Source organism: Rattus norvegicus, chromosome 6 (assembly GCF_021556685.1).
Source record: "Rattus norvegicus strain SHRSP/BbbUtx chromosome 6, alternate assembly SHRSP_T2T, whole genome shotgun sequence".
NCBI lineage: Eukaryota > Metazoa > Chordata > Mammalia > Rodentia > Muridae > Rattus > Rattus norvegicus.
Genome location: NC_141539.1, coordinates 63,458,985 through 63,474,056, shown reverse-complemented (window position 1 = coordinate 63,474,056; position 15,072 = coordinate 63,458,985).

The following is a 15,072-nucleotide window of genomic DNA, read 5'->3' as shown; positions in this document are numbered from 1 at the left end:
AGGGGTGGGGGAGAGAGAGAGGGGTGGGGGAGAGAGAGAGGATAGAGAGAGAGGAAGGAAAAAGCAAGGGAAAAGGAAGGATAGAAGAAAACAAATAAACAAAACAAGTCCAATTCGTGTTGCCCATATACTCACTGGAGCATGGCGGCTAGCCCCTTAGAGAACACTGTGTCTTTCACCACCCGAATTCCTGCTAGAAGCTGTCAATTGTGGAGAGCTACAGTTCAGCATCCTTATCACCAGTTTTTCTAAAAACAAAAAATAAAAATAAAAAAAAATCATTGTTTCCCTCATTAAGTTGAACCCACAACTTTATCTGACCCTCACAGTTGTGCTTTGAAACTGGAAATTATTGTTTTGTCCTTCTTTGACGTTCTCTTCTGGGCATCTCCAGGGTATGGCACTTTGGTTGACACTGTGTGTTTGTTTAAATGATTTAGTTAGGAAGTGTTTCCTCAGGCTGCACTCATTGCCTCTGCAAGTTGTCCTCACTGAGAGCAGAGGGACACCAGGTGGCAGCTCATCACCTCAGAATGTCAGTCAGAGAGGAGGCAAGAGGTCAGATCAGCACCACCTATTTTGTTGCAAATGGCAATAGTTTCACTTTTCCTAACTGATGAATAACATTCGAATTTACATACACACATATATGTTTGTGTACATGTATATTATATATGCATATATGTGTAGATTATATGTGCATGTATATGTATGCATTGCATATACATATATATTCATTTCTCACACCTTTTAATCTGTTCATCCATTGATGACCACCCGGTTTGATTTTATAATTTAGCTAATGCAAATAACTTTATAGTAAGCCCAGGCATGTAGGTGTCTCTTTTCTATGATAATTTCTGACAGTGATTTAAGGAACATACACAGTTTTTGTTTTTTTTTCCTAAGTTTTAAAATTAAAACTAATTTAAAAATGTTATTTATTATAATTGTGTGTGTGTGTGTGTGTTTATGTGTGTCTGTGTGTATGTGTATGTGTGTATGTATGTGTGTGTATGTGTGTATGTGTGTATGTATGTGTGTGTATGTGTGTATATGTGTGTGTGTGTGGGGGAGGGGGGTATATGATGTGTGGAGGTACATGGGTGTTCCAGTGTGTGTGTGAAGGTCAGAGGACAACTTTTTTAAAGTTTTTTTTTTTTTTTTTCGGAGCTGGGGACCGAACCCAGGGCCTTGCGCTTGCTAGGCAAGCGCTTTACCACTGAGCTAAATCCCCAACCCCGAGGACAACTTTTGATAGTTAGCTCTCTCCTTCCACTGTGGGTTCCTGGGATCAAAGTCGGACCATCTGGCTGTGTAGCAAGTGCTTTTGCTCTCTGAGTCGTCTTGCTTGTTCATGAATGTAATTTCAAGAGCTTGTCTGTTGATTCTAGGTTTATCACAGATAGCCTTTATGGTGTTGAGATGGATTCCTTCCATTTCTACTCCATTCAGGGATTTTACCTCAATTGAAGGGTTGTTGGATTTCCCCCGTATACTTAAGAATGATTACATTTTTAATATGCAGAAAATCATTTGTCCACATGTAGGAAATCTGTAAGTTTTTCCCCCTTCCTTTGCAGGGAATGAACACAACGAGGACCTCCTGAGTCTTGGAAGTGTATCATTTCTAACATGGGATATAGTTACTTTGTGGCACTATGCTTATTTCAAGCTGAGGGTGGTGTTGAATAGATGTAATCCCAGCATTTGGGAGGTAAAGCTAGGAGGATTATGGATTCAAGGCCAACCTGAGCTAAGCAAAGTGTAACAGGTCAGCAAGCAAAAGCTAAAAGCAAGCAAGCAAAGGACGTTTCTGGGTCCTATTCTGTATATATGTAAGACTTTAATATATCTTTGATACAATCCAGAATGATACAGAAAGAACATCTTTTTTAAAAGATTTACTTATTTATTTTATGTATATGAGTACACTACTTCTCTCTTCAGACACACCAGAAGAGGGCATCAGATCCCCTTGCAGATGGTTTGTGAGCCACAAAGTGGTTGCTGGGAATTGAACTCAGGACCTCTGGAAGGGCAGTGAGTGCTCTTAACTGCTGAGCCATCTCTCCAGCCCGAGAAAGATCTTATAAAAGATTATCAAGATCAGGTTGGTCTAAGGGGCTTTACCTTGATTATGTTAATTGATCTGAGAAGACTCAGGCAGGATGTGGGTGACATCGTCCCTTGGCTTTGGGTTCTGAACTGTTTATGATTAGAGGTCATCGAGCTGAGCATTGAACTCACACACACTCATCCTGTCTTTGCTCTTGCCTGAGGATGTAACTAGCTGCTTCAGGGGCCTTTTAGACTTCTCGACGGTGATGGACTTGCAAGGCATTTTATCACAGCAACAGAAATGTAATTAGATAAGTACTAAGGAAGCAGGGTGGTTGGTCCATGGGTCATGTGAGGAAGAAATGCCCTCAAATTGTCCTGTGAACTCCTGCTTTTCCTCTGCTCTAGGTGAAGATGTGATTGTTTACTTCTCTGTGCTCTGGCCGTAATGAGGCCCTACCCTCCTCAGAACAGAAGCAATGAAAGGCTTTAAACTCCAGATAGTGAGCGAAATAAACCTTGCCTCTTAAAAGTCAGCTTGGGCATTTCATTGTAGTATCCTGAAATTGTCAACCTCATTTAATATTTGGAAAATACTTAATCAATTTACCCTACAAAATATAATTTTAAAAGTTGGTATTATTAACGTATCTTCAAAATAGTTTTTCTACACTGATGACTTTAGCTTATTGAATATTAACAGAATCTCAAAGATACTCAATTCCTGTTTTTGGTTGGGTGGGGGAACAGGGTCTCTCTACATAGCATTGGTTTGAACTTGGAACTCACTCTGTAAATCCAACTGGCCTTGAACTCACAGAAGTCTTCTTCTTGCCATTGTCTCTCAGCGCTGGTGTTAAAACAAGTGTGGCCAATGCCTCACCCGAAGAGCCTCTGTTGTGATGTTATCATGAAACAACATTAAATTCCAGCCCAGGACAAGGAAATTAACCCTGCATAAGATCCTTATTGCCAACCATCGTGGTTTACTTCCTATATCTGTTCTAGTTAGTCGTTTTTGCTCTTTCCAAAAAGACTTCAAATCCATTGGCATTTTACAGTAAGGTATTGATAGTTATTAAATCCTAGAAATACCCTAGCCATTTTCTGGCTACTAGCTAACTACTCTGCAAAACAAAACAAAACAAAACAAAAAACAAAAAACAAAAAACCCAAAAAACAAACATCATCAACAACAACAACAACGACAACACAGCTGCTGCTACATCATCATCATCACCATCATCATCATCACCACCATCATCATCACCATCATCATCACCACCACCCTTTATAACTTATATCTTGAGTCTGGAGAAATGGCTCAGCAGTTGGAGTGACTCCTGTTCTTCAGAAAATTCAAGTTCTTTGGAAGACATAAACACATAATTAAAAATATAAACGTAAATATTCTGCATCTTAGAAAAAGACTTTTAATTACGTGTATGTGTATCTCTGTGTGGGTGTGTGGACGTGAGCGGCAGTGCCTCTCGGGACCAGAGGAGGTCATTGGATCCCATAATGTTGCATTCACAGGCAGATGTGAGCCTTCTGACAAGGGTCTTCCAAAGGGACAAAATGGCGCTTAACTGCTGAGTCATCGTCCAGACTCTCGTTCACAGGATCCAGTAACCGGCCATGTGTTTGCTGTGATATATAGACAGCCAGGAACATGGTGGAATGCTTATGACAAACTCTCTCTCTCTCTCTCTCTCTCTCTCTCTCTCTCTCTCTCTCTCTCTCTCTGTGTGAGTGTGTGAGTGTGTGTGTGTATGTGTGTGTGTGAGTGTGTGAGAGAGTGTGTGTGTGTGTGTGTGTGTGTGTGTTGGTAATGTCAGGTCCTCCTTTCCTTACCTGGAATGTTTACACTTGTCCTTCACTGTCTTTTCAAATGAAACTTTGGACATCACTTCTCTTTTCCTAATGAATTCACTGACTGGTCTCGCTTCCCTGAGCCCTGTTATAACAGCTCTCTTATCACAGAGGTATTGGTTTTCATTTTTGCGTCTAACTCCCCAGTTAACTTTGAGTTCCTGAAGGACATGGAATGCCAGTCAATTCTCTTTGAATTCCTATTCCCTTGCACTCAGAACTTGCTGTGACAAAGGTCCTCAGTAAATCCTTGCAGCAATACTTCTCTTCCTTTGAACACATGTCCTCTGCCATTTCTCAAGTTCTTCTCCCCTTGGTAACCAGGTTCTTCTAACCTGGAGAGCAGATTGTGAGTTCACTACTTCTACAGAGACAGACTTCACCCGTCCCCGGGGCTGTGGCAGATTATTCCGTGTGAAGATCCCTCTACGTACCGAGTACAATCATACATCAAGATGTGAAGATCCCTCTACATACTGCATCATGAATAACTCTTTGTAGTATTCCTCACAAGCTCTCAACTCTCAACAGGTGAAAAGCATCCTTTAATCTGACAGCCTAAATGGAAGCTAACCCATGGGAAATAAAGCCCACTGAGCCTTCAGCTGTTTAGAAAACCATTGAGGAGCGTTAAAATAGAGAATGGCGACTTTCCAAAAATAGTTTCCCTGCTCAGCCTCAGCAGCCACTCCAGAAAACTATCTCCTAAGTCTGCAACTCTGATTCCACATCTGGATTCACAGTGAAGTTAATGTTTGTGGATATTGGAGAATATATCTGAGCAGTGAGTACTATGACCTAGAACCATGATGTTGGCAGTTATGAAAGAGTATTTGATTCTCAACAGACAAGGGAAGATACACACTTTCACTTATCGCTTAGTAAGGATGGTTACTGCGTTATAAATCCATGTGTATAATACTTCACTGAACAACATATGTAGTTCGGACTCAGCAGTGAATGACAGGAGCAAGAATGGAATCTCTGTTGTTTCTGATGGGTTTAATCATGTCGTAAATGAGTTAGGTCTGGGAGGATCTTTCTTAAGTCTGAAAAACATATTTTAGGCATGATTAGAAATTAAGACATCATTTACCACGAATGTGTAATATAATAGTAATAAAGTAAATTCATGAATGAATGGGTGGATGAATGTCTAAGTAGGATATCTCCTTATTTTAATATATTTCTTTCTGATGATTAATAATTTAATGTATAGGCAGGTATTGGTTTTATAATTGAAAAAAGTATCAGAAAAATGCAGAAGCAAAAATGAGATCAAATACAATTCTATCATAATATGAATCTGATCTGTATGGGTATTTATAATTTCAGTGCATAAATATGACTCTTCCTATGTAAAGAGAAAAACAAGAGGGCAGATAAAGCATAAATGTGGAAAAATTTCTTCTATACACACATATATAGTATTTATATATTATATATAGTATTTATATATATTATATATAGTATATATACATTATATATAGTATTTATACATTATATATAGTTTATATACATTATATATGGTTTATATACATTATATATAGTTTATATACATTATATATAGTATTTATATATTATAGATACAGTAATATATATGTGTGTGTGTATATATATATGCATATTAGAGAGAGAGTGTGTGCTAGTAAAAGCATGATTCCCAGAGTCAGATTATTTCTGTTTTCATTCTCTCTAATTGCTGTGCATAAACTACTAAGCATCTTTCCTTATTTATGAATTCTAAATATTGATGGAGGTAAAGTATTTACAACTGGGTCTGGTTTACTTAAGTATTCAATGAATGTCAGCATTATGACACTGATTATACCTGTTAGTGTAAATGTTGAGAAACCACAAGCAATAATTGTCTTGTTTAGGCCATCAGATATGCTACTCTTAGAGATGGGGGTCAACAAAACATGCTTTCTCATTTGCGAGTGGTTACCAGTTTGACATAGCTTCTGGGGCTTAACTAAATATTTCCCAAATCCTAGTTGGGATTCTAAGATTTATGAAGTAAAGTTCAAGGAACGAAGTATATTTTTATCTTAATGAAATTAGTTTTTGTAGTTGAGTGAATTGGAAGCCTAGGGTTATAACTGTGTAGCCACCAGATGTCAGTATTGTTACAGGTTAATTTTCCATGTGGCCTTACTTCCTGTGTGTATCGGGCTGCCTTTAGAGTGCTCAGTGTTCCCTGTATTCTGTGGGAGGATGTCCTGGTTCTTATGATCTTTCTACCTTCTCCATTAGGACTGGGCTCCTCAACTCTGCATTTCGATTAGTTATGGTTTTCTCTAACGGTCGCCATCTGTTGCAAAGAGAAATTTCCTTGACAAGGGATGACGACTACACTTGTCTGTGGGTATAAGGGCACATGTTTAAAGTGCAGTCAGGGATTATGCTGATTAAGTGGTGGTTGAAGGTTCTCCTCCAAGACTCATAACTTCATTAGTCCTGACTAGTTGACTAGGTTCTTAGTACCAGGCATGACTCCTCTCATGGAGTAGGTTGCGAGTCCGATTAGAGATCTGTTGGTTATTGCCATGGCACACGTACCACTACTGCACCCATAGAGCTCTCATGCCACGTTAGTCATTGTTGTGGTTCATAGGCAAAAAGACAATTTTTGAGAGGTACTCTTTTGGATTAAATTTAAGACATGACTCTTGAGTAGAGGTGAGTTGTCATAAAGTTATGAGTATCACAGAAAAGAAACTGTCTGCATCACATTTTAACAGTACTTTTTATGAAGGCATATGGCTAAAAAGATAGTATCTTCAATTTGTCTTTGAGAAGGGGTCCGGCCTCGAATTTGATATATAATAGAGGTTAGCTTTGAAGTCTTAATTCTCCCTGCTCCATTTTACAAATATTGGAATCACAAGCATGCATCACCATACTTGGTTTAAGGTCTTACTATGTAGCCCTTGCCATCTGGAAGTTGCTATGTAAACCAGGCTGGCTTCAAACTTACATATATCCACCTACCTCTGTTTCTCAAGTGTTTGGACTGAAGATTTAAACAACCACATCTGGCCAAAATGGTAAATTTTTAAAATGATTTTTTAGTGTAACCACACCAATTCATTTACTTTGCTACTTATATTTATGTTAGACCTAAAAAGTTACATTTATGTGTGTGTGTGGGGGGGTATATGATGTGTGGAGGTACATGGGTGTTCCAGTCAGTATGTGTGTGGAGGTCAGAGGACAACTTTTGATAGTCAGTTCTCTCCTTCCACAGTGGATTCTGGGGTTGAACTCAGGTCACTAGGTGTGCTTGGGAAATGCTATAACTAGTCTGATCTCTCTCTGTTTCTGTTGTTCTATCATTTTAAGACAGGGTCTCCAGTGTCCTATCCAGTTACTAAATTCTCTATGTAGCAAAGGATGACTTTAAACTTCTTTAAATATATTTTATTTATTATTCCTAGATGTATGTGCATGTCCATGTGTAAGTGGATAGATACATGTATGTCTATGTGTGAAGGCCAGAGGTTAGCTTCAGGTGACCTTCCTCAGGAACAAGTCATTTTACTTTTGAGATAGGCTCTCTGACTTTCCTTGGTACTCAGTAGTAGGGTAGGTTGGCCAGTGACAGGCATCCACCTGTTTCTGCTTTCTCAAGGCTGGGGTTATATAGGCATATGCAGTTACATCCAGCATTTTCACATGATGCTCTAGAAATTAAACTCGGGCTCTTATGTTTTCCTATCAAGCTGAGTCATTTCTCTCGAACAATTCATTTGTTTTTGAGACAGGGTCTCATTATGTAGTTCTGGCTGACTTGAATTTAGAATCCTGTATCAGCGTTGGAATTAAAATTGTGGGGGTACCATTATGTGGATTTTTAAAAATGTGTATGAGCGTTTGCTTGCATATGTGTGAGCATGTGTGGAATCCCAGAGGCCAGAAGATAACACTATTCCTACTGGAACTGGAGTTATTCACAGCGGTGAGCTGCCTATGTGGGTTGAACCCACATCATCTGCAAGAGCACCAAGTGCTCTTAACTACTGAGCTCTCTCTGGCTTCACAGCTTTTAAATCTACACAGTGACTTTGGCTTCTCTGCAGGTTTGGGAATGTTTCCAGTATTGTTGCTCATAGCACATTGGAACAAGACTCTTGTTTTTTTTTTCTTAACTAATTGTGAGAATTATCTTTAAGAAAAAAAATCACATAGAGACTCCTGCCTTTTTCTTGAAATGTGAACAACCACTATCTAGATTTTCTTTTTTTTTCTTTTTACTGTCTCACTTATTATGAATATCATTGATTCAGTAGATTGAAGGGTGAATGTTGTGAGGAATATTTCCCAAATCTCCTCCTCTCCTACTGGGAGCCCATGGGCACTCAGTTTAGTGAATCTAAATAATACATTCAAAGAAGAAGTTCTGACAAGAAGTCCTCCTCCTCCTCCTCCTCCTTTTCTCTCTTTCTATCTCTCTCCCTCTTTCACTCCCTCCCCCATCTCTCCCTCTCCTCCCCCACCACTTGAGAAAACATGCTTTTATGAGGGTTTAAATAAGACTGTTGTGTAGTTTCCGAGGCCGAGGTGAACACGATGTTACTTGGTACACGGCTGAACATCCAAAGCACACAGTTGCCATCACTTGAGATAGGATCTCCTATACAGCCAGGCTAGCCTAGAAAGGATTATATAACTTAGAATTGCTATCGCCCCATCCCAGCTTCCTGAGTATAGGATTAGAGGGTGTGTGTGGCCATGCCTGGCTCTAAGCGAAGATTCCTAGTCAACAATTTAGAAAAAAAATAAATAAAAAGGAATTCCCATTAAAACTAATGCATATTTGCTTTTGCTGACTTCCTCTGTAGCACCTTCCATCAGACACACAGCAGGCAGCAAGGAATGTGTGCAGTGCATTTATGGATTGTGTGGAAAAAGTTTATGAAGACACACCCGAGTAGGTGAGCCAAGAACTCAGGAAATGTTGATGAATGCCTGTATCAACTCTTTAGGATTACTATTTAATTACACTTTCAACTGAAGTATATTCTAGTCTAGAAAAACTAATATCACAGGAATATCAGGTGGAGTATTTACTTGGTGCTCACAGCATTTTAAGTGGAGTTTGAAAGACTCAATAATTATTATTTCCCCAGGTTTTAATGGCTTTTGGAAACTATCAGTAGACTGTCACTATTTTAGATTTTGTAAAAATATTAGGAGCCACCCATGTTTCTCCTCTCAAAGCTTATGACTGGAGAACATTTTTGTCAGGTTTGCCTTTGAGTATCCTTGCTGGAGTATTTGTCTGGGAGCTGGGGCTGTCTGTCCACAGCAGGTCAGAAGAGCCCGAGGTTCTCAGTGGTGTCCAGCCAACAGTTGCTAAAACTACTGCTAGACACTCTTCCCTAGGATACCCACAGAGGTTGAGGTTCAATTTGTACCCGCTGGCTTTCCTGACTCACTTGCCAATACTTTGACTTTGTTTTGAGAGCCACCTCTATTTTCAGCAGCATTTAGATTCAGTGTCTGCTTCCGGGAAACCTAAATCAGACATCCAGGAAGCAGAGGAGTGGTGTTGGAAGGCAGGAAGCCCGGACGGGAGTCTCACTTTGAATGTGCTCCTCCTGGGCATGTTAACACACACAGACTGTCTCTCAGGCCTTTACCTATGAAATGGCGGTCCTGTCTTCTAACCTTAGAGGAGACACTGGAATCTGAGTCACCTCATGCCTTCTCAGTTCTCACATGACTCTTTACTTGAAGCGCATGACACTGCCTATGACTAGGGAATCTATGGCAGATTCACACAGGGTATAAGTTGACCTGGAATTGTGTGGTATTGAGTTCTTTACTTACAAATTTGAATCTATTTCCCGGGTTTTCTATCATTATAAAATACGACATGTATGGACACAGGACTGATACCACTTTGGTTCAGTTGTTTATGATTATCAATGATAGTTAAGTCATTCATGTCGCTTAAGTAGGGCTGTACTGAGAAGTGAACTCCTGTATGATATTTTGATTGTTGTTTTTACATGGGTGGTATCTATGTCTGCTACATACCTGGCTCTATGATATCTGCTTATTACTTCTAGGACTGAGGCAGTATAAAAAGACTGGGGAAAGTATAAGGACAAGGAAAGGGAGAGACCTCTGTACAGGGATTCAGTGACATTTCCTGCTGGTGGAGAGTCAGGAAGAGCCCCACAGTTGGTGCAGTGACCGATCAGATAGTGTTATTTTTCCTAGCAGCATTTCAAGCAAGGCCACCCAAAAGTTGTCGACAAGGTAAGTATGCATGTTTGGAGCAAAAATGAATATGGTCTTGAGAGATTTTTTCCCCTCTTGACAAATAAAACAGGTATAGAAAATGTTTATATTTATTCTTGCTCAAGGTAACTAGGGCTGTTGATGAAAAAACAACAAAAAGTGACAAAAAAAATCCCAATACTTTCTCAATATTTACAAAACTGATATAATATCAAACTTCATTTCCTTAGAATACACCAGTAACCAAAAAAAAAAAAAAATCCAAGACCAAGATTGTATATGTATGTATGAGGATGTGAATATATAATGGCGGCAATTATCGTGCTTCACCTTCTGGACTTTAATGCCCAGCCAGTCTGTTTTTATAGAAGGCAACTGGAACTTGAGGAAGGATGTTTATCTTAGTGGGTGTTCTACTGCTGTGAAGGGACACCATGACTACTAAAACTCTTATAAAGGAAAACATTTAACTGGGGCTTGGTGATGGTTTCAGAGGTTTAATCCACTGTTATCATGGCAGGAAGCATGGTGGCTTGCAACTAGACATGGTACTGGTAAGTAGCTGAGAGGTCTGTATCCGGATCTTCTGGTAGCAGCAGGGTGTGGAGAGAGGGGGGGAAGGGAGAGGGAGGGAGAGGGAGGGAGAGGGAGAGATGGAGAGAGGGAGAGAGGGAGAAGGAGAGAGAGACTTGTAGCTTGGCATGGTCTTTGATACAAAACAAAAACAATTTAAAAAAAGACCAAGAACTCCTCCCAGGACCCATTATATATGTTTGTGAGATGCCATGTGGTTGCTGGGAATTGAACTCAGGACCTCTGGAAGGCCAGCCAGTGTTCTTAACTGCTGGACCATGTCTCCACCCTGCTTTAGATCTATTTAATAAACTTTGTTTCATTCTCATCTCTCCTGGAATTCTCTACGGCAGAGTCCGTGATCCAGCTTTAGTGGCATAGGTCCCTGGCAGCAGTGCTGGGTTATGTCTCCCTGCTACTGAGAAGGTCACAATGAATGGAACAAACCAGGAAGCAGCTATTAGATATGTGAAGGCTGAGAATGCCATCAGATAACTTCTGAAACCATCAGCAGAGGTTTTCCTGCTTAACTGTAACCTCCTTACCTCAAGTCCCCAACAGTGTATTTGGAAATTGCCTTGATCTATGATCCTTTTTTTCTTCTATGACTGTAAAAGTTCACAGAACAGCTTCTACATTGGAACATGTCATTCATGCCTGTGTCCAGAGTCCTGATCAGAGTGGGTTTTGCACTTTGTGCATTGTAGCAATCATGTGTCCAGAGTGTGTCTACAGCCTTCCTCAACTGCTTAACAATAGACCTAGAAAACCAGCAGCAAAATAAAACAAACAAATGAACAAAAGCCCTAAGTGCAAGGAATGCACCTAAAACAACAATAGGAAGTCCAGTAGGAAGTCAATCATGGAGACATGTGCCCACGATCTCATTTCCTTGGGAGGCTGAAGATAGTGAGTTAGCCTAGCCTGGCCTGCACATCGAGAATGCCTTTAAAACAGCACACAAATACCTAGAACAGCAACATATGCAGTTATCATTGTATCCAGCATGACATACTCTGTGGTAAGTGTATACCATTATGTGAGCTACTCTTCCTACCACCAGCACCACAATAGGCTTGTTCACATCTGCATCAGTCTAGACCCACAGATAAGGCAGAAAAACACTGAGGACAACAGTGACACTAGAGAAGAGTTCTCCTTGGGACCACTATCAAGATGTCATATGATACACAACTGTATAGTGATAAGGCATAGTATTCTCAGCTGTAGGATATAGGAAATAATTCAATTGGATTTCTCTGAAAAGTCTGTTCATAAAACATTTGGGACAGGGCGTGAGGCCCTTAGTTTTTTGAATGAACACTTAAAATGATGCATTTTAAATTTGTAAGTAAAATTATATATTAGGTCTAGGACTGGTGAAGAAAGGATAATAGTTTGTGCTAATACGCATTCAGAAATGTTAATCTATGAGTCCGTAGTGTGAGGGGAGCTTAGAATAGCAGCCATCGGCAGCTGTTTCCAAGAGGGTCACCTGAACCTAGAAAGAGTGGGTGGTCAGAAACCTGGGAGGTGAGAGACTCTCAAAACTCAAAGGGAGGGACCTTAGATGAAATGCCCTACAGTGGGGAGAGGGAACTTGTAGAGCCCACCTTCTGCAAAAAGACAAGGCATCATGTGAGGGATGGGGTTGCCATTCCACAGTCAAAACTCTGACCCATAATTGTTCCTGTTTGAAAGAACTGAAGGGATGGACATGGAGAAGAGCCTGAGGAAAAGGAGGTCTAGCAACAGGCCCAAAGTGGGATCCAGCTCAAGGGGAGGTCCCCATTACTGAGGCTATGGAGCACTCACAAAAAGGGACCTAGCATGACTGTCCTCTGAAAGACCCAACAAGCAACTGAAAGAGTCAGATGCAGATATGTGCACCCAACCAATGGACAGAAGCTGCTGACCCCTGTGGTTGAATTAGAGAAAAGCTGGAAGAAACTGAGGAGGAGGGCGACCCTGTAGGAGGATCAACAGTCTCAACTTAACCTGGACCCCTGAGATCTCTCAGACACTGGTTCACAACCAGGCAGCATACACCAGCTGAGATGCGGCCTCCAACACATATACAGCAGAGGACTCCTGGGTCTGGGTTCAGTCAGAGAAGATGCACCTAACCCTCAAGAGACTGGAGGCCCAGGGAGTTTAGAGGTCTGGTGGGGAGGGTGGGGTGGGGGCTTCCTCATGGCGGGTGGTGGGGAAGGAGGTATGGGATGTGGAACAGTCGGAGGATATACTGGGAAGGAGGGAATAAAATCTGGAGTGTAAAAAAACAAAAGAAGTGGGTTGTGTGCCAGAATTCACTTGTATTTGTGAGTGGTAGGTATAGAGTCAGCCGTGAAGGAAGTAGGTGCACGATCTACCAGAATAAAAGGGATTTCGGAGAGTTTAGGTAAATGACACAAGATATCAAAATATGTTCACCTTTATCAGGGAAACTCAATCAGGCACACAAAGGCTGCAGTACACTCTGTCCCACAGAGCTGAAATGGAAAAGATAAATGCTATGAAGGACCGGGTATTGTGTGGCATGGACTAGAAATCTGTATACTGCTTGAAGGTTCCAAGAATTATAATTTGGAAAATTATTTGACAAAATTCTCTAATGTTAAATGTGTATATATATAATCTATGTTGCAAGATTTCATTGTAGTTATGTTCAGCTAATATACACAAAGAAGATATGCACACACATATACACACTGAAATATATGTGTAGGAACATCCATGATAAAATTGTGTTAACCTTTAAAGCAGAGACAAGTCCAGGGTCAAAGGGCAACAGAGTGGATAAAGTGGCATTAGTTATGTAATGGATTATAACATAATATGGAAAATAAACAATTGTTGTTCTAAGATCACATAGATGACATCCACAAACACACTAATGGAATTGAAAAAGAGTCTGCGAGGCTTGCTTGTAATTCTGAGTTTGAGGCCAGCCAGGTCTACACAGCAAGCTCCAACCCAGCCAGAGCGACATAATGAGACCCCATCTCAAACAAAAGAAAGAAACACATTGTCTCATACACGTAAGATTCTATTCCCATGCAGGAAGTCATTTGTCTATATGTGGAAAGTCAGGAAGCTGGCTCCCTTCATTTGAAGGGAATGAGCACAGGGAAGATCTCCTAGATTTTGGAAAGATATTATTTCTGATTGGGGATATAGTTACTTTGTGGCTCTATATTTATTTCAGGCTGGGTGTGTGGTGCACAGGTGTAATTCCAGCACCCGGGAAGCAGAGCCATGCAAAGTACTGGAGGTCAGCTTGGCTCACATTGTAAGGACCAGTCAAAACCAAAACCAAATGAACCAAATGCCTATCTGGATACCATTCTGTATATATGTAAGCCCTTCATAAGTCTTTGAATCAGAAGTTCTGCTGTAATTGCCTTAAATTTGAAGACTAAGCAAGGTCTCATGCATTTTAAAGCTCTTTGGAGTTTACATTCAGTTCAAAGGTCTATGCTCTCCTAAGCAGAAACCTGTTCTGTAGTTCAGGGGTAAAAAACGGAAAGTTGTCCTTCTCTTTCTGCAGTGTCTTCCCATCACATGCCCTTGCTTCTTGTTTGGAACTTATCTACAAGCTGTTGGTAACTGAGAGAGGGAGGGAGGGAGGGAGGGAGATAGAGATAGAGATAGAGAGAGAGAGAGAGAGAGAGAGAGAGAGAGAGAGAGAGAGAGAAACATCTAAGATAGAAAGATAGAGGTACTGATGTGATTGGCCCCTGGCATCTCCATGTTGCTGGTGCCTAAACAGTGGCTTCAGGAGGATATTTTCATTTTTCTTCCTAGATAATCTTTAAAGTCATCTGAGGAAGGGAATTTACCCCGAGTCCCTGCTTGAGCCTCTGCCTCCAGAATTCACCCTGAGTCCAGTCTTGGCTGACTGCTTCTTATTGGTATCTTCAGAGGCCCTGGGAGTACCCTTTAGATTGGAACACCCATGAGACTACTGGAGCCCAGCTGCTCATCAATTTCCTATGTCTATGGGGTACTCCATGCAGGCCAGCAATGAAACGTCGCAAATGCTCCCACCCTTTGCTTTTCCTTTGTTGACAGTGAACCACTTATTTTTAATCTCTAAGTAAGCCGTCAGCATCTTCTCTGTTGACCAAACGACAGGCCAAAGACCTCCTGAGAGCATTTACAAGACCACCTCTCCACAGGAAGGTCTACACCACCGGAAGGGGGCATCAGAATGGCTCTGTATTTCCTGTAGTGCAACGAGCATGTATCCAGAATATGGCTGCTGCCTGCTTCCTCTACAGACTGTCACAGTCTTCACAAATATTTTACTGA